The sequence below is a fragment of the Oryctolagus cuniculus genome, chromosome 14 (genome assembly GCF_051225735.1).
Source record: "Oryctolagus cuniculus isolate XC-2025 breed Fujian yellow rabbit chromosome 14, ASM5122573v1, whole genome shotgun sequence".
Taxonomy (NCBI): Eukaryota; Metazoa; Chordata; class Mammalia; order Lagomorpha; family Leporidae; genus Oryctolagus; species Oryctolagus cuniculus.
This window is the reverse complement of record NC_142880.1, coordinates 54,140,514-54,163,946: the sequence shown is the minus strand read 5'-3', so window position 1 is coordinate 54,163,946 and position 23,433 is coordinate 54,140,514. Positions and strand designations below refer to the sequence as shown.

The 23,433-nt window shown below is 35.5% G+C and overlaps 1 protein-coding gene across 1 annotated transcript in view; it reads left to right on the top strand.

Annotated features, from left to right (window-relative positions):
* Positions 1-23,433, top strand: part of CDH9 (cadherin 9) — a 148,421-nt gene that overhangs the window by 5,716 nt on the left and 119,272 nt on the right. The gene's annotated exons all lie outside the window — the stretch shown is intronic.

Sequence of the window (23,433 nt, the reverse complement as noted above, 5' to 3'; positions counted from 1 at the left end):
AATTGTTTTTGGATACAAAAGCACAGAGTAAGATTCAGATTTGTATTTCTGAGAATACATGCTCTTCTAAGAACTATATCATTAATTACATTATCAAAATAATATGTGTGTTCTTGCATACATTTCATGATCATGTGACTTTATGTTTTGTTTAGAATTCAGATCACTGATAGAATACTGGTCAATGAATAATATTATTACACCTTCAACAAATATAATTTTCTTTATAGTTAAAATTACCTTTAATCAGTTTAAAATAGGGATTCAAATATTTTTAAATATTGCATTAAATTTGAATACACATTAAAATGATTTGAACAATGCTGTCTCTCTATATATTTTGTATATACAAACAGATATATAAACTTATACGAGATGGTTCGAAATCACTGTTTTGTGGCCATTGTTAGACTTGATTTTTAAATAGCTAAACTGGTAAATTTTTTTTATTAAAAGAAAAGAATGTGCCAACTTAGGGAATCTTTTACAATTTAGGAAAATTGTATATTTTTGAAGTAAGTAAATTTCAGAAGATTCAATGAACTTATTAGTATTTAGACACAGACATGAATATTGAAATCAACCAAAACTAAATGATAGAATGGAGACAAAATATTGATGGTTTCCATAGCAGACTAAGCAGAAGAGCCACATAACTTTTTCCATTTAATAATGATACCATTGTGAACATTTATTTATCCCCACCTTTGTTGCATGCAAGCTTGATGCTTGACAAGTGATGCACTGGCTTTGGGATTGCTGTAACCCTTTGTTTAAAAATGAGCCCAGTCATCTTTATTTTACTTAGGAATAAACTGTGTTTATTAAGGCATTACATTGAAATTGATCTTTAAACAAAGTCAGAGAGTAACATATTATTCCAGAGTATAAATGCTACATGTGTCATGGATTATATTTCAATGAATAAACTTATCAGTTGCACTTCATCAAATTACAAGAAAATGTAGGCAAACAGTCAAGAGAAAAGAGTGTGAAGAAATACTAACCCAGACTGATTATTCTACAGTATCCCTGACAACTTTAGATATATTTTGTTCATTAAAATATTGATTTGAAAGCAGATTTTGGAAAACAAGTAAATGTTTATCATGATAAAACTCTACACATATTCATACAGTGCAGAGGATCTCTATAATTATTTTCAGAAATTATCACTACACATTTTAACTAGAATTGAAGTTGAAGGCAATTTTTCCAAATGTAATGATTTGATGTTTTATTTTTCTTTCTCAGTTTTGACTTGTGTCATCCAGAACAAATTTGGAAAATCATTTTTACTGATCTTCATTGTGAAAAGTTTAAGCAACTTGCTGAAAGTAAAATATTTCAACCAATTTTGACATATAGAAAAGAAACCATATGTTAAGAATTTAGAAGATATTTTTCAGTTTTTAGCATGTGATTCAAAATACTCTCAATATCAAGTATCAACAATATACATAAAACTATAGGTATATATTTGCACTTATGAATATATAATGAATTACTGAGTTACTGTTTCTAACGCTATGCTAGGTCACATGTTTTTTGATAGAAGTGCTGTATGTATTTTCTCCATTAAATATAATTATACAGAGAAATCCACCTCATCTTCTATCATTTATTTAGTTTTTGCAGTAATAATTATTTGGTGGCCAGAATATAGTTCACATAAATTGTACATTGTCTGCTGCTTCCTAGCAAATAGAGCACACATATGCAGTCATTCGTGGAAAGCTGATGGATATACCCATGCAATGAGTGTGATGACTTATTTCTCCTGCTGCTTTGTCCCCTTAGATTTGCTTACCTTCACACAGCTTTCACTCTGCAGCTTCTTCTGTTTGCCTTGCTGCTTTCCCAGTATCATTCTTCCCCATGCCCCTTCCCCTGGATTTCCACTTCTAAGATAGAGTATTTTTATTTTTTAGATTTATTTCATTATTTACTTAAAAGGCAGAGACAAAGAGAGAGAGGAGAAGGAAAAAGAAGAGGAGGAGGAGGGGGAGAGAAGGAGCGAGTAAGCTTTGCCTCATAATGGGTTAAGCCAGAGTGCAAGGCTGGCATCCATATTGGAGTGTCAGTTGAAGTCTTGACTACTCTAGTTCAAATGCAACGCCTTGCTAATATGCCTGGGAAAGCAGTGGAAGGTGTTCTGTTTCTCCCTCTTCCTCTGTCACTCTGCCTCAGAAATGAAAACTAACAAATCTGAGAGAGATAGAAGTTATCCATTCACTGACTGCCTCCTCAGATGAGCCCAACAGCCAGATCTGGGCCAGCTTGAAAGTAAGAAACAGGAGCTCCATCCCAGTCTCCCACATCTTCCACTGCCTCCAGGAGCACTAACAGGAAGCTGCACTGGAAATGAAGAGGCTGGGACTCTAATAGGCACTCTGAGGTGTGATACCAGCACCTCAAGCAGTGAGTTAACTAGCTGGGACATAACACCAGCCCCTAACCTAGAATATATTTAACTACAGATATTCATCCTTTTTAAATTTGGCTTTCATTTTGGGAGATGATTTAGTTAACTGCCACAGAAAAAGTGACTTCTCTCTGACAATGGGAAATTTCATAAATGTGAGAACTAATAAAATTGGTCAACATATTTATTCCATGGCAACTTTTAGAAACTTTTCTTCTGCTGTAACTCTTCCTACTTTCACTTTCTAACCCATTGGCAATGGGGTTTGTGGGAATGGAACACTCCAAGGTCAGATTGTATCAAGAAGAACTAAGTAGAAAAGGAACAAATTAACACAGGAGAGGCTGACTTCATGTTCAGAAATCCAGCCCAGCATGTATATTTCTGCAGGGGATTTTGGAAACTCATTCAGAAAAACTGGGACTTCAAAAGCTAAAGTCAGCCTTTTATACTTCCTACTTCTCAAGAGGGATGAGAGGATACAAATTGGCAAAATATTTTTTATTGGCTTCTTGGTCTCAGAAGCCCCATGCTTTATGTATCCAACATTTCAATTTAAGATGGTTTTGTGTCTGTTGCTTCGTGGTAGGAACATGATCATACAGTCTCCAGGTAGAATCAAAAGGAACCCCAGGGACATCACTTCTGTGCTGTGATAGCCTCAGAGCATGTGGGCTTGTGGAGAAATCCATTCAGAACCCTGTGTGAGTCCTTCCTCTTCCTTTCCTCTAAAATCACAGTGGGAAGAGGGCCTTTAGATTGTTTATAATGATAATAATCCATTAATCTGTTGGTTGTTTGTATCATTTCTTTTACATTTGAATTTACTTCTTATTTCTTGAAAGAGAAAGGGAGGGAGAAAGAGAGAAAAAATTTCCAACCATTGATTCACTCCCCCAAATACCCACAATGGCCAGGCTATAAACCCTTAATAAACTCAATCAAGGTCTCCAATGCAGGGCCTTGGATCAGAAGGAACCTGGCATTGGGAACTAGTGCCAGTACTTGAATCCAGCCACTCGAATATGGCAAGTGGGAGTCTTATCCAAACACCTGTGTTACTCGCTATCTTGAATTAATTCAATTTTTAAACTGATTCTCTGAAGGGAAGAGAGAACTTCCACTTTGACTGCGACCTTGTCTAAATATGATCAGAGTCGGTGAACTCAAAAGGCTTCCATAGCCTTGGCAACTCATGACAAGAGCCTAGGGTGATTACTGATGCCATAAACAAGAGTGTCAATTTGTTAAGTCAACAACAGGAGTCGCTGTGCACTTACTCCTCGTGTAGGATCTTTGTCCTTAGTGTGCTGTACATTGTGATTTAATGCTATAACTAGTACTCAAACAGTATTTTTCACTTTGTGTTGCTATGTGGGTGCAAACTGATTAATCTTTATTAATATATGCTAAACTGATCTTCTGTATATAAAAAGAATTGAAAATGAACCTTGATGTGAATGTAAGTGGGGAGGGAGAGGGAAAGGGAAGGGTTGCCGGTGGGAGGGAAGTTATGGGGGGGAGCCATTGTAATCCATAAGCTGTACTTTGGAAATTTATATTCATTAAATAAAAGTTAAAAATAAAAAATAAAAAAAAATTTGCTAATATTATGATAGACAAATCACATAATTAAAAAACTGATATACAAAAATTCTACACATATATAGGTAGCAAGTAATGATTCAAATACATTTATATATTCTATAAGGATCAAATCATGGCAAAACACAACTATCTCCTCAGTCATAATTCCTTCATGGTGAAACATTCAAGGCCTACTTTTTTAAATAGAATCTACAGTACATTATTACCATCTATGCTCACACTATTGTGCAAATGACCTTCAGAACTTCTTTCTCTGATCTGACTATAATTGCTTTTGAGCACCTGATGTGTGGCAGGCACAATACTGTAGCACAGCTGCATCTGCTGTGCTGAGACCAACTTCACATGGAGGCCATTGTTGCTTCTAGAGAACTCCAGTTTATTGGACATCACTTTTCTGCCATTGTAACAAAAGACCTCTGCACCTTCCTCCTCCTCCACTTCCTCCTCTTTTTCTTTCCTTCTCTCTCTCTGTCTCTGCCTCTCTCCCTATCTCCTTCTAGTCCCTATAGCTGGGGATAATCCAATAGCACTGATTTTCTCCCCAATATCATTAAATGAATCCAAAGAAAATTACAACCAGTCTATATTTTTCTTTTTATCATAAACATCCTACATTACTTCAGTCTTACAATTAGTAGTATTTTACAGTTCTTTCTACTCCTCTATTTACTCTGTGTGAAGTGAATTCTACTTTGACATTGACCCTACAATTGAAATCAGTTATCATAATATGAAACAAATGACTTGCAATAGGTAACATTAAAAGCTACTTTTCATTGCAAAAATTAAAAGAAAAATAAGAAAGAAAGGAGGAAGAAGGGTGGGAATTAACATTATTACCTTAAAACAGTATATATGAAATAAATAAAATATGTTCCCTTTATGTAAATAAATTCTAAAATTTAAAAAATCTACCTTTGAAATGAAATATCATATTCTCATCACTCTTCACTTCTAAAAGATGTACCTAGAAAAATGTATTTATTATTTAATGATCTGTTTTAAGCTTAAATATTGACAAATTCTAAGACACATAATGTTTGACACATCTGACCTTGATTTTCACTGTCTATTCGTGGGAGTACTCTTATCCAAACAATAAAACCTCTTTATTGTATTACTTTAATAATAAATGTTTAATCATTCAACTAGCCAACAATTCTTTCAATTACTAAAACACTCTATACAATGTAATTATGTAAATTAAGAATCTGTCCAAGTAATTCTTCCCTTACCCTTAGCAAGGCATTATCACATCCAGAAACAAAATATTACTCTTCAGCTTTGATATCAAGTTTTTGAATTTAGTTTTACCCTCTATATTACTTTTCTGCTCTATTTTCAATCTTAAAAATATAGTATCTCATTATATCTATAAACCAGTACTATCATTTTGGTATGAAATGTTTGAAGAGTTGAATTTTCTCAAAGAACACTTTCAAAATCATTGTAGTCAAGACAGATCCAGATTTGCACTTCCATCTCCATACCTTTTTTTTTTTAAGGATTTATTTATTTATTTGAAAGGCAGAGTTACAGAGAGGCAGATGCAGAGAGAAAGAGAGGTCTTCCATCTGCTGATTTACTCCCTAAATGACTGCAATGGCCTGAGACAGCCAATCTGAAGCCAGGAGCCAGGTATCCCATGCAGGTGCAGGCGCCTAGCATTTGGGCCATCTTGTACTGCTTTCCCATGCCATAGCAGAGAGCTGGATCAGAAGTGGAGCATCCAGGACTCAAATTAACCCCCATATGGGACGCTGGCACTGCACATGGTGGCTTTACCTGCTACGCCACAGCACCTGCCCTTCCATACCGTTTTTTAATATTTTCCCCAATCTCATTTTCCATTACCCTCCTATTTATTTATTTATTTATTGGACAGGCAGAGATAGACAGTGAGAGAGAGAGAGAGAGGCAGAGAGAGAAAGGTCTTCCTTTTTCCGTTGGTTCACCCCCTAAGTGGCTGCTACAGCCGACACATTGCGCTGATCTGAAGCCAGGAGCCCGGTGCTTCCTCCTGGTCTTCCATGCGGGTGCAAGGCCTAAGGACCTGGGCCATCCTCCACTGCACTCCCGGGCCATAGCAGAGAGCTGGACTGGAAGAGGAGCAACCGGGACAGAATCCGGCGTCCCGACCAGGACTAGAACCTGGAGTGCTAGTGCCATAGGCGGAGGGTTAGTCTAGTGAGGTGCGGTGCCGGCCTCCGTTACCCTCCTATTAATAGCATCTATCCACTACTAAATAGTATATCATGCCATATGAAATAGATTCTCAATTCAGCAAGTAGGCCCTGAATTTTTTTTTTACAAATAATTTATTTATTTTAAAGCCAGAGTTTATATAGAATGGAGGGAAGAGAGCGAGAGCAAGAGCAAGAGAATTAGTTTTTCCCAGCCATGGTTCATTCCCCAAATGGTTGTAATGGCTGAAGCTGGACTGGTCCAAAGCCCAGAGCTTCTGGGTCTTCCATGTGGGTGCAGGGGCCCAAGGACTTGACCCATCTTGCTGTTTTAAAAATCAGGCTCATCAGCAGTGAGCTGACTTAGAAGTGGATCAGCCCATGCCCATATGGAATGCAGGCATTGCAGGTGGTACCTTTACCCACTATGCCTCAAGGGATTTTAGTTTCCATTTAAAATATTGGACATTTCTTGGTCACAAAACAATTCAGAGTACTGCCTTAAAATGTGCATTGTATAGTGTCAGGCATTTGTCAACACAGTTAAGACTCCACTTAAAATATGTGTGTTCCATTTCAGAATGCCTGTTGAAGTCCCAGCTCTGCTCTCCATTCCAGCTTCCTACTTGTGTATAACCTTGGGGAACAGCAGATGACGGCACACATATATGGGCCCCAGTCACACACATAGAGACCCAGGTTGAATTCCTAACTCATAGCTTTGTCCTGACACAGCCCTGTGTGTTACGGTTATTTGGGAAGAAAACCAGTGGGTAGAAGAAATTAATTCTCATTCCCATTCTCTGTCTCTCTATCTCTGTCTCTGCTTCTCTCCCTCATTAATTATTTTTTTTAAAGTTGATTATTTAAAATAAAAACTGATGATAAAAATGACAAGTATATATTTCAGTTTCCCAAACTTTCTGAAATCTATGATAAAAAACATCATATTTGTGATTAAATATGAGTTTCCTGGAAGAAAGTCCACAGTTTTAATGACACTAATGCAGAGCTTTCCTATTCCCCCAAAAGATATGGACTGCTTAATGATTTGAAAATTAAATTGTTGAAGCTTAACATAACTTTATCAGATTAACAACAGAAGAGCACTGGGATGATAATGGGAGTAAACCCACTATCTCTTTCTAGCTTCTACACTCTGTTTTGTTAGAAGTTTATCTTTGCTTCTGGGTACAAATTTTCTCGTATAAAAAAAGTGTACATAGGCACCCTAAGTTCATTGTCCAGTACATATGTGAATAAAAAAAGTCACAAAGAAGTACAAACATAGGACAATTAAAAACTTTAAAATATAAAAAAGATTATAGCCCTAGCTGCCCAATATGGTATTATGAGGAAACACAAGGTGGCTTGTATAAAAATTGTTATTTTTACTTTTACAAAGAATGCTATTTCTTAGGTTCATTATGCCTGGGTAAAGGGTACTGGGACATAACATATGTAAAACGTACTAGAAAGAACTAGATGAACTCAATGACCATTTTTATTGTTCTTGAAATGAGAAAATATAGGGCTCGACGCTGTATCTCAGTAGGTTAATCCTCTGCCTGTTGCGCCAGACTCCCAAATGGGCACTGATTCTAGTCCAGGCTGCTCCTCTTCTGATCTTGTTCTCTGCTATGGCCTGGGAAAGCAATAGAAGATGGCTCAGACATTAGGGCTCCTGCTCCCATGTGGGAGATCTGGAAGAAGCTCCTGACTCCTGGCTTCAGATTTGTTCAGCTCCAGCCATTGCGGCCATCTGTGGAGTGAAGCAGCAGATGGGAGACCTCTCTCTCTCTCTCTCTCTCTCACTGGCTATAACTAATCTCGTAGAAATAAATAAAATCTTAAAAAAAGAAATATAAGTCAGGAGAAAGTTTAAATATCAACATATTCATATGGTTCCTAAAGTTATATAATATGAAATGGGAATATTTTATATTTGAATTTTTTATAATTTATACTGTTTTTATAATTTGTTTACTTTTTATAATCTTTTTAAAATTATATAAAGTGAGAAAATTTCATGTATTTCATGCATACAGATTGGAGCAGGGTGATACTTCCCACCCCACTCTTCCTCCCTCTACCTTTATTTTAATTGATATAATGACATATTTTCAGTTTATTTTATAATAATAAGCTCTACCTTCCACTAAGTATTCAACAAATAGTAAGAAAAACTGTTTTAATTTTATACTATCTTAAAATTAGTACATATTATTTAAATTATATATAGACTATTACAAAGTTGATTGCTTGAAATTTAAATGAGTGTTGGTCATGAATGAAAATCTTTTAAATCAATGGGAGTAAAGTTTTACAGTAACACACAACATTGCATAGTTTAATGCCAGGTATTTAACTTTCTGTTTCCATCATTTTTATGATTTCTCCTTTTTTTATTTTGAATTATATTAATGACTATAAAGTAAGTGCCATCCTTCCCTTTAAAATGTATAGAGTTATAAAGATGGTTTATTTGTATGAAGACTTTATTATGCTTTGAAAAATATAACTAAAAAATGATAAATGTTTATGTAATATTCACTGAAATTAACCTTTATTTTATAATTGTGGTAATGTTAATTATGCCTAAGCCTTATAAAATTGGCTAATAATATAAAATGCATGGAATATTACAATTTACATTGGTTATTAAATTTGTTCTAAGTCAGGTGTTACTGCCAAATATTTACTAAATTTTTCTGTGCATGAGTCATTTTTCTGGGCACTGAGATTATAGAAGGAATGCAATATAGGAGTTTTTGATCATAAGGAGATGTTTTCTAGAGAAGTGATACAAATAATAAGTTAATTAGGCATCCATGAGCACTGTAGAAACAGATGATGTCAAAGGTGATTACAGGAGTGGGTGGAGCTTCATGAGGTGATAGCTGAAAAATGATTTGCTTTCAGTTGTAATGGAGAGAAGATATGAGGAACATTATTTTAGGTAGAAGACATTAAGGTGCAAACACCGTAATGTGTTCACAACGTTTGTTTATTTAATGACTTAACTTGGTTATAAATAGTTTTATTTTTAAATATCATATTGTTATTTTTATTAGACATATGTAAAATGAGTGAGTGAAATTTGAACTGAATATTTTCTATTATTCATAATAGTGTTTTATTAATAACCTACATAATTAGCTCTTTTGTTACTACATTAAATTAGTGGTCTGAACCCACGAACTTTGTACATGTATTTCATGAATAGTTATATATTTTTATTAATTTTACTGTTTATCTCATATTGAAGATTTCACACAACCACTACAAAATATTAAAAATGAGTATCATTGTGGCTTTCCAATACAAAAGTTGCACTTTGTAAATTCACATTTATTAAATAATAAAAAAAATGAGTATCCAAATGCAGTTTTCATGTTTCTCCTAGTTGTTATTAAAAAAAAAAAAAAAAACTCAAAGTGGTTTAGGCATGATGTGTGATGTTATTCTTAAGATTATATATATTGATAGAGCTCTATTTCTATATTGTTACCTAGTGAAAGAAACATTTAAATCTTACAACTCTCTAGAACACAGAATTTGCAACAGGAATGAGCACCTTTACTCTGAACGTTGAAGGAGGTTTATCCTTCTCAGAAGCTCAAAAGACCCCAATATCTCATGCTGACATATGTCAATGTCGTATGTCAAATGTCACCAGAGATTGACTCCCTGTCCTTTGTGAGTCTATCTTACACATAAACACTATGGGTGCCACAAGAAAAAAAAATTAATTATTGACCGTAGTTCTACATCCAAGGATGTGTTTTCTTGCAGGGTTCCTTCTCATCATTGTTTATTACATTGTGCTTACTGTTTTTTCTTTAATTTTTATTTTTATTAGACAGGTAGAGTTATAGACAGTGAGAGAGAGACAGAGAGAAAGGTCTTCTTTCTGTTGGTTTACTCCCCTAATGGCCGCTAGGGCCAGCGCTGCGCCGATCCGAAGCCAGGAGCCGGGTGCTTCCTCCTGGTCTCCCATGCGGGTGCAGGGGCACAAGCACTTGGGCCATCCTTCACTGCCCTCGCGGGCCACAGCAGAGAGCTGGATTGGAAGAGGAGCAACCAGGACTAGTACCCGGCACTCCAACCAGGACTAAAACCCAGGTGCCAGTGCCGCAGGTGGAGGATCAGCCAAGTGAGCCGCAATGCTGACCGTGCTTACTGTTATTTTTTGTGCTTCTCATTTCCCCTCTTACTGACTTCTTTTGATGCTGTCCACTTAAGTTTTCTGGTGTAATTGTATTTTCTTAAAGATTTATTTTTATTTATTTGAAAGACAGAGTTACAGAGAGGTAGAGACAGAGAGAGATGTCTTCCATCGCTGGTTCACTCCCCAGTTGGCCACAAAAGAGCTTCTTCCGGGTCTCACACGAGGGTGCAGGGGACCAAGGACTTGGGCCATCTTCTACTACTTTCCCAGGCCATAGCAGAAAGCTGCATCGAAATTGGAGCAGCTGGGTCTCGAACCAGCGCCCATATGGGAAGCCAGCACTTCGGGGCATGGCTTTAACCCACTGTGCCATAGCACTGGCCCCTGTTGTATTGGATTAATACAACTTATGTCTCATTGTACTACATTCCAGATATCCCTTTTGTTGGTACCTGTTTTTTTGTTAATCCTAAGTGATCACCCAGTCTCAACCTCTTTTGAACCCCTTGATCTAAAATACATTTACTAAAATCAAACAAACAAACAAAAAAATTGGGTGCTTGTGACTGAACTGGTGGAACATACTTCTTTAAAAATAGTTGTCAGCAAGAAACTCAATGTATATGGATAATTCTGCATCACTTGTGCAAAATTAGCAATCAAAATAATAAAATGATTTCCCCAAAAATCACATAGGTAATATGCTTCATATCCTACAAAATCAGCTACCTATTTCTGGCTAAAATATTACAAGACAAAAATAAGGCCAATTTGGGATTTGTTTATTCTATAAATATTTAATAGATGTTTTCAACAAGGAAAAAGAACATTGCGTTTTGAGTGTATCATGCTTTGCTAAATTGCTCCTTAGGCAAGTTATGCATTGCTTAATTATCAAACTGATTTTTATGCCATATTTGAAATGATTTGATATTCATGACTTTGGACCAATGCTAATTCTGTACCTCCGAACATCCTCTATCACACTTATGAACTTAAATGGGCTTGCTCTGGTTTACTTAATAATAAAAGTATAGAATCTGGAAAATGCTAGCTTTTTCTCCTAATTCGAACATAATATGAAATAATTTATTATATCTTCCAAATCTCAGTTTTCTCAAATAAAAATATAGATAATTATGATTGTTGGGATTGTTGTCAATGGTTATATTAACATATTATTATAGATACTTGGCCGGTGCCGCCACGGCTCAATAGGCTAATCCTCCACCTGCGGCGCCAGCTCACTGGGTTCTAGTCCCGGTCAGGGCGCTGGATTCTGTCCTGGTTGCCCCTCTTCCAGGCCAGCTCTCTGCTGTGGCCAGGGAGTGCAGTGGAGGATGACCCAAGTGCTTGGGCCCTACACCCCATGGGAGTCCAGGAGAAGCACCTGGCTCCTGGTTTAGGATCAGCGTGGTGCACTGGCTGCAGCGCGCCTGCTGCGGTGGCCATTGGAGGGTGAACCAACGGCAAAGGAAGACATTTCTCTCTGTCTCTCTCTCTCACTGTCCACTCTGCCTGTCAAAAAAAAAAAAAAACAACAACAACATATTATTATAGATACTTAAATATTAACTTGTGTTTCTTATTTTTAACTATTAATTTACAATGCACTCAAACTGTAAGTTAGAACTTCAGAGAAGTTCACTGCTGCTTTTGACAAAAATAGTAACAACATTCCTTACATGTCTCATAAGTCTTCCTTGCCAAGACTTTTAAAATAAGGTACAGAATGAAAAATAATTCTGCCTCCAAATAATTGATGGAAAAAATGCTTTTGAACTATGGTGTAATTTTACTTGATCGGGTAGTATGTTTCCTGAATGTAAATTGCTCTGGCTTTTAAAAATACTGTATTATCAGGACAGGCACTGAGCCTACTTGTTAGGAAATAAAATGGAGTGGCTGCATCATCAGAGAGTTCGGATTTAAGTTAAAAATCTCCTGATTCCTGCTTCCTGCTAATTCTGGGAGGCAAAAAGTGATGTCTGAAGTAGCTGATTCATGCCACCACAAGAGAGAACTGGCATGAGAGCTTCAAACTGGCTCTACACGAGGCTTTGTAGTCATCTGGGCAGTAAGTAAATCAGCAGATGAGACCTCTCTATATATGTTGTGTTCTCTCATTCTCTCTGGCTTTCAAACAATAAAATAAAATAAAATAAAATGAAGTATGTAATAGCTCTAAAAATTATTATAATGTCTGCCCTGATTTATGTGTTTTTTTTTTTAAATGAAAAAGTTAATCCTATAAAATATGATCTCTCTGTTGGAGATTTTTAAATTCATAGAAGAGTGATTCAATAAAGTCGAGGATTACTTTAACAAGAAGGAACCCAATTGACATTTTATGTAACTAACTTTACAGGTAAGGGTAAGTAAGACTGAAAAATACTTTGAAATCATGTTGGGCAAAAAAAAAAAAAAAAAAAAGGAAAATCCAGATTTCCTGGAATAGATAGCATGATTAAGAATGTCATGTAGATATGAATTTTTAATATCTACAAAATATTTATTTAACTCATAATTTTTTACTTTTAAAGTGTGGCATTATGTTTATAATGAGGAACAAAAATTAAAGCAAAAGTGAATGCCGTTTAATTCACCTCAGTGGTTGAGCCTAACTTATTCCAAAAACATTACTGCTAGAATAGAATGAGTCAGCTGAACCTCCTACGTTGAAAAGGAAGAAGTGAGTCATGCCAAGTGCTTATGCAGTCTCCAAGAACTAAAGTGGGCTTGAGTAACTGGTTTCCATACTACACATGGTGGAAGTACACTCCAATATGATATGGAAGACAGTGCAATGGACAGGAGTCCAAAGACTAGCCAGGAGGAGCTTTTATATAGTTAACACTGTAGGTCTTAATTCCTTCATTTAAAAAATGATGGAGACAGCCTAAAAAATGTCTAAGGACTTTTCCATTTTAAAGTTCTTTGAATATTTGCTTGAAAATATTGTTAAACTTTCAATCATTTTCCCAATATGCTTTAATCTTATAGGAAAAAATAGAGCAATGGAAAGAACTGAAATACTTAGAAATCTCCAAAAGTCTGGATGACCTGTTCTCACACATGACCCTCATGATGGCCTTTCCTGAGATGTGAATTCTCTGCGTTAGTGTCCATGAAAGAACCAGATATGATGTGTCTGTCCCATTGACCTCCACACTGAATGAATTTCTCCATACTGATATTACAGTTTCTGTGTATAAAAATAATGCAAATTGAATTTTCCATATTTTCACACATATTCAGTTGCTCATTCATTACAGTCTATAGCAGTATATTACCTCATCCAGTTTCTCAGCATGTTCACATTTATTACAATCTGGTAACAAATTTAAACATCAATTACCTTAAAAAAAGACTGGTTTCATTCAGTAGTTTTAAAACATATTTTGTATTACGGCTGACACAATTCATGTAATCAATTCATTTGAACTCATGGCATGTTTTTCTGCAGCTTGTATGATTTTTACGCCATAGACACTAATTATTTTTATATTGTATCAAAGGATTGTGTGATGTGGATTAATTAATTAATTAATTTGAGAGAGAAAGAGTATTCCCATCTGCTGGTTCACTCTCTAAATGCCCACAAAGTCCAGGGTTGGACCAGCACTGTAGTGAGGAGATGAGAATGCAATTCAGGTCTCCCACATGGGGAGGCAGGAATGTAATTACTTGAGTCATCACCACTGCCTCCCAGGAACTGTATTTGTGGACATCTAGAGTCAGGAGCTGGAGCCAAGAATTTAACTTAGCTAACTCAGTCAATTCCAGTATAGAACACAGGCATCTTAACTGCCAGGCTAAGTGCCCACTCCCTGAAAGAAAGTTAATAACGCAAAAGATCAAGCCTTTGGAAAAAAATATAAATGTCAATTGACAATTTCAAATATAAATAGAGGGTTCACTCAAACAATGGAACTTAAGTCAAATGAATACTTTCAAAAAGCCTTCAGTTTTTAAGGCTTAAAAGAGAATATAAGGTCACATTCCTTTGAGAGCTTATTTTGATATCTTCCGTAATTCTATTATTGGTTGCCATTTCATTGATTTATTAGTATAAAATCAAAAAAATCGTAATCTCTCCTAAACATTTCAACTACTAAAACTATCAAGTAATCCTAGAAAAATTATTATTCTTAACCATGTTTCATCTGTAGTGTACATATGTGAGTAATAAGAAAAGTGTGTGTATGTAAGATAAGCTCTCCCAAGTCACAAACTAGCAAAGCCCTTTCTTCAATGTATTGTCATGAGGAAATGTAACAATTCAAGTATCTGATAGTCAGTTTAACATTTGCTTTGCAGACTATTTACATGAAAATTAATTATTTATAAGTAAATTATCTCCTCTTTGTGATTTCCTACTGGAATTAAAGATTTATTTCTGATGTTCTGAAAAAGGAAATTAATATATTCAATAATTAAATTTATCCCCTTTTAAAATACCATTATGCAGTTAAGTTCTACAGAGTCTATTTTTCTTGGTCAATGAATCTTTATTTATAATAATGGTATCTCACCTAAGTCCACAGGAAAAACAGGCAATACCTATGTTGGATAAACCACACACATGATTAGCTCTCTCTCCCAATGATACTGCTAAAGTTAAATAAAATCTTGTATATCCCATCTGTGTTTTATACGTGCATTTTATTTTTTAATTCTTTTAAGGGTGTTCATATACATGGAAGCAATCATGATAGCTCATTTATGTGACTGCAGAGGAAAGTCATGTGATTCAAATTACTTCAGACTTATGTGACTCCTGCCTTTCCTTCCTAAGACACTTGGCTTAACATTCTTTCCAATGTTTGTAATTTACTTTTAGGATTTTATGACAGCTGAAAAATATTTTTTTCTGAGGAACATGAACTTAGGGTCATAAGTTATGCACTGTCTCTTAACATATCAATGTTAATAAACCAACATCCAGTTAAATGTATGGCTAAACACAGTGTACAATTCATATATGAAACTGCTTGAAAATATGTTCACAAAACATGCTACTTAGCACAATGCTTTAGCTCCCTCTTTTGGATGGCCTAGATTACGATATGAAAAATAAGAACAGACACCCTATTATACCCTCATCTCCACTAGCATTTAATAATATTTAACATATTTATTCCATTATTAACCTCCACATAAGTGAACATTTTAATCAGTTTTCAAATGAAAATAAACCAAATCTACAAATGAATACAGTTTGACTAGTTGAAATCTCAGTCATTGAATACCTCCTTTTTTTTAAGAAAGCTTTTATTTAATGAATACAAATTTCATAGGAAAAGCTTTAGGAATATAGCTGTTCTTCCCCACATACCTACCCTCCCACCCCCACTGCTGTCCCACTTCCTACTCCCTCTCCCATCCCCTTCTTCATGAATACCTCCTTTTAAAGTTAAGGATACCAAGGGTCTTAATATAAATTATTTAAATGAGTTAATAGATACTGAATCTTTATGAAGATTTAAAAATAAATTTCCTCCAAACACAGTGTTTGAACTCAATTAATTCACAAATTAAAGACTAGTTATTCTAAAAGCAATTAATAATCAAGATTTTAAAGCTTGATGTTACATGAGGAAGGATTGTTATTTTATGTTCTTAATTCTTAACTGTTTTTCTTAGTTATTTCAGTAAAGTCATGGAAAAATACATTAAGATAAATAAAATAAGAAACATACAATCTCTTTGAGCTATATATACAGACATAAACCAGTTAAAATACGTGTATGTATTTTCCTATAAAATAATAAATTAATAATTTAATAATATCTCTAAGATAATCCAAAGTTCTACAAAACAAATTATTATATTTATTATAAACATGTATATTTCCCAGTGATTGAACTAAGTGAATTTAAGTGTTTAAAGCAACTAATACCTTTTATTTAAAATGCATTTATTTGCATTTTATTATTTTAAAGGCAGAGAGACACGGGAAGAAACAGAGACAGAAACTACTGCTTCACTTCCCAAATACCTGCATCTCAAGCTGGTCCAACCCAGAATCAGGAGCCTGGACTCAATCTGAATCCCCCACGTAGGTGGTAGGGACACAAGTGTTTGAGCCCTCATCTGCTGCCTCCCACTATGCTCATTAGCCAGAAGCTGGGTTGAAAATGATGATGGAAAGAATCAAGCCAGGCACTCTGATATGAGTTGCAGGCATCCCAAATGAAATCTTAACCATTCTGCCAAATACTGGTCCCTAAATTTATATTTTAATTCCATTTCCTACAAACTTTTTGAAGTACCCTTGCACATCATAATTGATTAGATCATTGCCTCCCAGAAGAAAAGGAGAAACTAAGCTACTGTATAAACTATCTGAAAATATAAGTGGGGAATATTTATATTTTCTTGAAACAGAAATGCATTTGCTTAACCATTTTTTAAAATTATCAGCAATATTTGATTATATACTATTTATTATTATTTATGCCTAAGATAATATACAATAAAGACACATTTTTAGGTTAACATATCTTATGGTTATATTCTGAGTAACAATGCCATTATCAAATTATAGTAAATAAATTAACATCATCACAATGGTGTAGACAATATACAATTTAATATTATGTTGTCCCATCTATACCAATGATATCCACTTTCTTTTGTTTTTTAAGTTTTTTCATATATTTATTTGAAAGTCAGAATTGCAGAGAGAGAGATAGAGATTCCCATTTGCTGGCTCATTCTGGAAAAGCTCACAGCATCTGAGGCTGGATCAAGATGAACAGAACAGTAGAAAACTCCATCTGGATCTCCCATATGGGTAGCAAGAACCCAAGTACTTGGGCTGTCATCTGCTGCCTCCCAGGCACATTAGTAGGAAGCTGGATGGGGTGCAGTGGAGCAGGAATCAATCCCAGGTGCTCTGTTATGGGATGGGGACGTTCCAAGCCTTGGGTTAAAACTGCCACAATGTTTTCCCTGAGGTCTACTTTCTAAACTCAGTCTTCCAGTAGGATAGTATTTTCTATGGTATATTATACCTATTTGATTTACTAACCTCAAATCTGTGATTATTGTTTGAGGAATTCAACAATATTAAAATACATTTCAAAGTCCATACATGGCAGTAAAATAGTAGGAATCTTTGAATGCAAATATTCTCAATTGTCACCCTTAAATGATCTTTATTTTAAATCTCATTTTATTTCAAAGTATAGATAAAGTAAATTCTTACAAAGACTGAATTTAAAATCAATCTCTCTTGTATTTATTTAAGAAATATTTACATATTTCTTAAATTTGATGACCATTTTTCCCCCAGCTAAATATAAGTTGACTCAACCCTTCTGTAGGGTGTGGTCTGTGGAAATAGAAATTAATATAACAGATATGGAAAAGTTTTGCCAGGAGCTTGGTTTTTGGCAAGGGTAATTGCTTCATATAACAGTTATATCACCTCAGCCTGCCCATATGAGATGCTGGTGTTACAGGAGACAGGTTTACCTCCCTCTCCCCTGCCCTGCCCTGGCCCAGGTTTTAATGTGGGATACAGAATCCTCAATGTTTCCTGGACTATAAGAAAACATTTTTAAAAAATCACTTAAACATCCAAAAGTTTCCAAAATTTACAAAAATTTTAGATCTTTAAAGAGAGGACTACTTACCTCTGTATGATAACAGAGTATTTGGATGTCTCCATTAACAAATGCAAGACCATCACTGAAAATATATCTATATGATTTGTAGGTGTCTAAGAGAAGAAAAAGATGTTTCTATGAGGGCATTTTGGCCTCTCTGATAGTAGGATCTTAAAAACAAATTATTTTTAATATTTCATCAGTCATTTAAATGAATGAAAAATAATTTGTGCTATTTTTGCTATGAAATTTAAGTAGATATAAAAGTATTTTACTTATGAGTGCTTGTTATTAATTGAGGATGGTACATATATAACTGAAAATATACCATATATAGTATGAAAATCAATTTTCTTTAAGTCTGTAAAATAAATATAAGTCTAATTCAGTTGCATAGTTCTTATCAGAGTAGTCAATCCACATATTTTCTTGAGAAACTCAACCCATTATAAACTTTTTTTTTCCAAAATGAATAAAAATTCAATTAATGATTCTCAGTCATTTCAGAACAAATACCTTGGGGCAGGCACTGTGGCTCAGTGGGTTAAGGCCCCAGCCTACACCGCTGGCATCCCATATGGGCACTTGTTTTAGTCCCGGCTGCTCCTCTTCCAATCCAGCTCCCTGCTATGGCCTGGTTGGGGGTAGTGGAGGATGGCCCAAGTCCTTGGGCCCCTGCACCCACGTGGAAGACCTGGAAGAAGCTCCTGGCTCCCGGCTTTGGATCAGCTCAGCTCTGGCCATTGCGGTCATTTGGGGAATGAACCAGTGCAATGGAAGACCTCTCTTTCTCTGGTTCTACCTCTCTCTGTAACTCTGCCTTTCAAGTAAATAAAATAATTCTTTTTTTAAAAAAAACGAGAGGACAAATACCTTTTGCTACTATTCTGAAAAGAAATCCAAAGGTAAGTTTATCTTAAAATATACAATATTTCACAAAAATCATCAATAGAATTCCAAAGTGTGATATAATTGAGAAAAGGAAAATAGTTTATGCTAAATACTCACTGTGGCAGAACAACAGTAGAATATATAGTAAGGCAACTGTGCAGATGCAGGCAGATAGATCTAGGAGAGCTGGATTAGTGTCTACTACCACATCAGTGATTTTTGCCTTCAGAAATGTGACTTTTCCAAGTAGTTTGCTATCAGCAAATATCTGAAGAAAATAAACTTTGATCTTCCTTTGATTTATAAAGTTGCTAAAAATTCAGTATACTCTATCTTAAAATTGACTACAGAATAGATGTATGAGTATTACAATGTTAAATAGTGGTATGATTTGGCCTATATTTACAAGGCTGTTTAGGACTCCCAGTTGGAATTTTTTTTCCTAATTGAAATGTTTGAGTTTGAGTTCCAACTGGGCTCCTGATTTTAGTTTCCCACAAATGCACATCCTGGGGGGTGACAGAATATGGCTCAAGTGATTTGATGTATCTCACTCAAGTGGGAGAACGGTATGGCAACCCTGGCTCCCTGTTTTGGCCACAGTCGTGGGCCATTGTGGGCTTTGGGGATAGGGTGGTGAACAGATAATGGAAGCTTGCTCATTCTCTCTCTCTCTCTCTCTCTCACTGGATTAAAAGAAATCATATACTTTTCAATTCTTGTTACTATAAAGAGAATAGATGTAATGTATTTCATAGGTACAATTCTAAGAAAATGACCATATTTCCACCCTTCCCTTTCTTCCATTCTCAATCTCCCTTTTTCTTTCCTTTCTTTTATGTTTTTTTTATAATTTGAAAAAAAATTATGTCAATCCATTCTATAATCACAAACTTAGTGTACCACTAACCATAATATTCAACAGGTGAAATTAGAAAGATCATATTCCTCAAAAGTATAAACAAGAATTAAAAATAATCAAGTCACAAGATGCCTGTTTCATTCTGATACTTTTCTTTTGTATTTTAAATTAACTACCACATATTAGAGAAAACATTTGATATTTGTCTTTTTGGGACTGGCTTATTTCACTAAGCATAATGGTTTCCAATTACATCCCCCCTTTTTTATTGGCAAAAGACAGGGTTACATTCTTTCTTTCTTTTTTTTTTTTTTTTTTTTTTTTTTTTTTTTTTTTTTTTTACAGGCAGAGTGGACAGTGAGAGAGAGAGACATAGAGAAAGGTCTTCCTTTGCTGTTGGTTCACCCTCCAGTGGCCGCCGCAGCTGGCGCGCTGCGGCCAGCGCACCGTGCTCATCCAATGGCAGGAGCCAGGTACTTATCCTGGTCTCTCATGGGGTGCAGGGCCCAAGCACTTGGACCATCCTCCACTGCACTCCCGGGCCACAGCAGAGAGCTGGCCTGGAAGAGGGGCAACTGGGACAGAATCCGGCTCCCCGACCGGGACTAGAACCCGGTGTGCCAGCGCCGCAAGGCGGAGGATTAGCCTAGTGAGCCACGTGCCGGCCACAGTGTAAATATATCATGTTTTCTTTAACCAGTCATCAGATGATGGATATCTTAGCTATTGTGAATTGAGCTGCAATAAACATGGGGTACACATAAGTCAAGTGAATGAGTTCCTACCACCCAAAAGGAGACCTAGATGTAATTCCTGGCTCCTGGCTTCCTCCTGGCCAAGCCATTGCTGTTGTGTCCATTTAAAGAGTTAACCAGCAGCTGGAAGATCTCTGTCACTCTGCTTTAAGGGTGGGGGGGGGGGAGGCAGCAGATACCTTTTTTGGCTTTGTTAAATATATTCCAGTTTATTATCTTATATCTTTAATACCTAATGACACTGCTTAACAGCAGACAAATGTAGCTTTCGTAAGTTCATAGGGAGGAAAGGGAAAAATAAACTGCTCTTATTATGTGGCAAAGTTAAATGAGTTTCCTGCAGAGAAGCATCCACTGCAAGAGTTATAAGGAATTTCAATAAGGTCTGACTTTAGGAAATTAGCATCAATGTATTTTTACTTCTTAGATTACTATTCTACCAAAGAAAAGAAGTTCACTAACAAAGATAGATAGTAAAAATATGATTATTTTGAAGGAACATAATGTTTCTTCCCTTTAGAATTTGATGGTTTTATAACAATGATATTGAAGTCCCCTATTAATCTCTGGTTATGCAGTAATTCTAATTAAATATTAAGTTTTTTAACTTTACAGTGTTACTACAATGGAATGTAATTATGTGCAATATGTATAAAGCTAAAAAGAACATATTCAAGTTGTTGAAACAGCTCATTGTGGTATGTGTTCCATTGCATCCAGTCTTTTAAAGCCAAGATTGAGCATATTCAGTCACTTTAACTGGTGGTCCATTATTCCTCCTTCAAAACCAGATTGTAATTCCACATTAACCTCTGAGGATATGCTAAGGATAATTAACTTTTATTGTAAAACACTTTAGTTTCACAGGTTCTTATTTATTGGAAGTCCCTTAGGGGAATTAGTGGGTTAAAAATGACAAATGGGAATACAATCAAACTTAAAAAAAAAATAAGGGGGAAATCTTTGTATGAAGCCACAATAATTACAGTCCATGAACTAGGAATAAATTCGTTCAACCCTCTGCACAATTTATTCTGTAAAAATTTTTCTCTACAAATCTTTATCTCTCTGTCTATATCTATAACTGATGTTTTTGAGTGTATATGGTATACATATGTTTGGTTTACATATTTTGACTCCAATAAATCATAATAGTACTAATTTTACTACACTGTCTCTGATATGATTCTCTAATCAGATTTTTTGATTTAAAATGTAAAATTGTAAATGTAAAATGTAAAATTGTCAATCATAGAAATGCTCTGGCAAAGGAAGTCATGTGTGATAATTCCTTGCTCTAAGAACTCATATGGTTTTATTTGTACTACCATATAATTATAACTTATGGGCACCAGAGAAAGACTCTGAGTATAAATCTTGACTTCTGAAGCCCGAAAGATTAACAGGAACATAGCCGAAATCAGAGAGCATTAGTGGTGTTGAGTCCCTGCAGCAAGGCACGCTGCCTAATGTAGGAAATTTAGGATTTTTGGTCACACACGATTAGCATAGGCTCATTACAGGATTTGGGAATCAGTTGAGTACTATCTAGAAATAGTGGCAGTTCTGCAAATACTGTGACTTCTAATTAGAAGCTTGAAAAAATAAGGTTTGAAGCTGTCATTGATGAAGATGCAACAAGTACAGGAAGAAGCTATCTGGTGCTCAAGGTCCTTGCTTTCGTCTTTCTGAATCACAGCAGTTGAGTGACAGTGTCTGATGATGATTTGTGAAATCTTTGTGATGTACAGCAGGGAAACCATAGTCTAGCTCCTACTTTCCAGGCCACATATTGGATCTCAGTTCTCTGAACTGGGTTTTGCCTTTTCCTTCACTGCCTAATAGATGTGCTATTTCGGAGAGTGTATTTAATCTCTCTGAACTTCCATTGTTTTGTGGGAGAACAATAGCACCTTCATCAAGTGGAATTTGAGGCTGTAAAATGATTTAAGATATGTGTCAGAAAGAAAGGATTACAGCTGCAGTGGCAATGCTGAGCCTAGAAATCCCAGTGTGCTAAAACATAAAAGCCAAAGGGGTGTTTTTCTCTCACAATATATATTCATGCCAAGACTGTTGGCCAATCTAGGGATGGCTTCTTGTCTTCATTTAGAACCTATGCTAGGAAGTCTTGCTTATCAGTGTGGCAGAGGGCAAAGGCAGTGGCAAGATCCTGGAGCAGTTCATAAACACTATATCGCATCCACTCAGATCCCAAGGTTAAACAGCCAGATATGTCATCAGGAGGCCAGGAAAGCGTATCCCTGCATACTAGGGAGAGGTCAGCATGGGCTGTCCATGAAGAGAACATGTTTAGGGAAAAAGTGAGACACATAAAATTTCTCTAGAATTTATTTGAGTAGACATCAATTCATGGATAAGGTCAGACCAGCTTAGTACATGGTTTCTGACTGGTTCATTTTTAGTTTTGTTTTACCAAGATCTGCTCATTAACCCTAAGTTGTGATACAGTTTACTCATGTGGGTTCCTAAGCTGTCTGTGTCTCATGGCCTTATAACCAATTATTTTAACAAATAAATGACTACTACAAATTATGAGGCACTTAGGGCACTGTCTGGTCTATGCTTAATAAATGCAAATTATAACAATAATAAGTGACTATCATGTAATTATTTTATCATTCCCCCTTTCCCCACTCTCCCAAAGATTTTCATTATAATGTTTCATATATCATATATATGTTTATTCATTTTCTGATGTACTTCCAGATTACACAATAGGTTTTAAATTCCAATGTTTGATATGAAGGAATAAGGAAAAATTATTTGTAGCTATACTGTGTTCTAATAAGTACTATGTAAACGGAAACATATTAGTATATTTTTACACTAAATATCATCAAAATTTAGTCACTTTTAAAATTATGAAACCTAAGTTTTGTTTCTTATTTGACATGC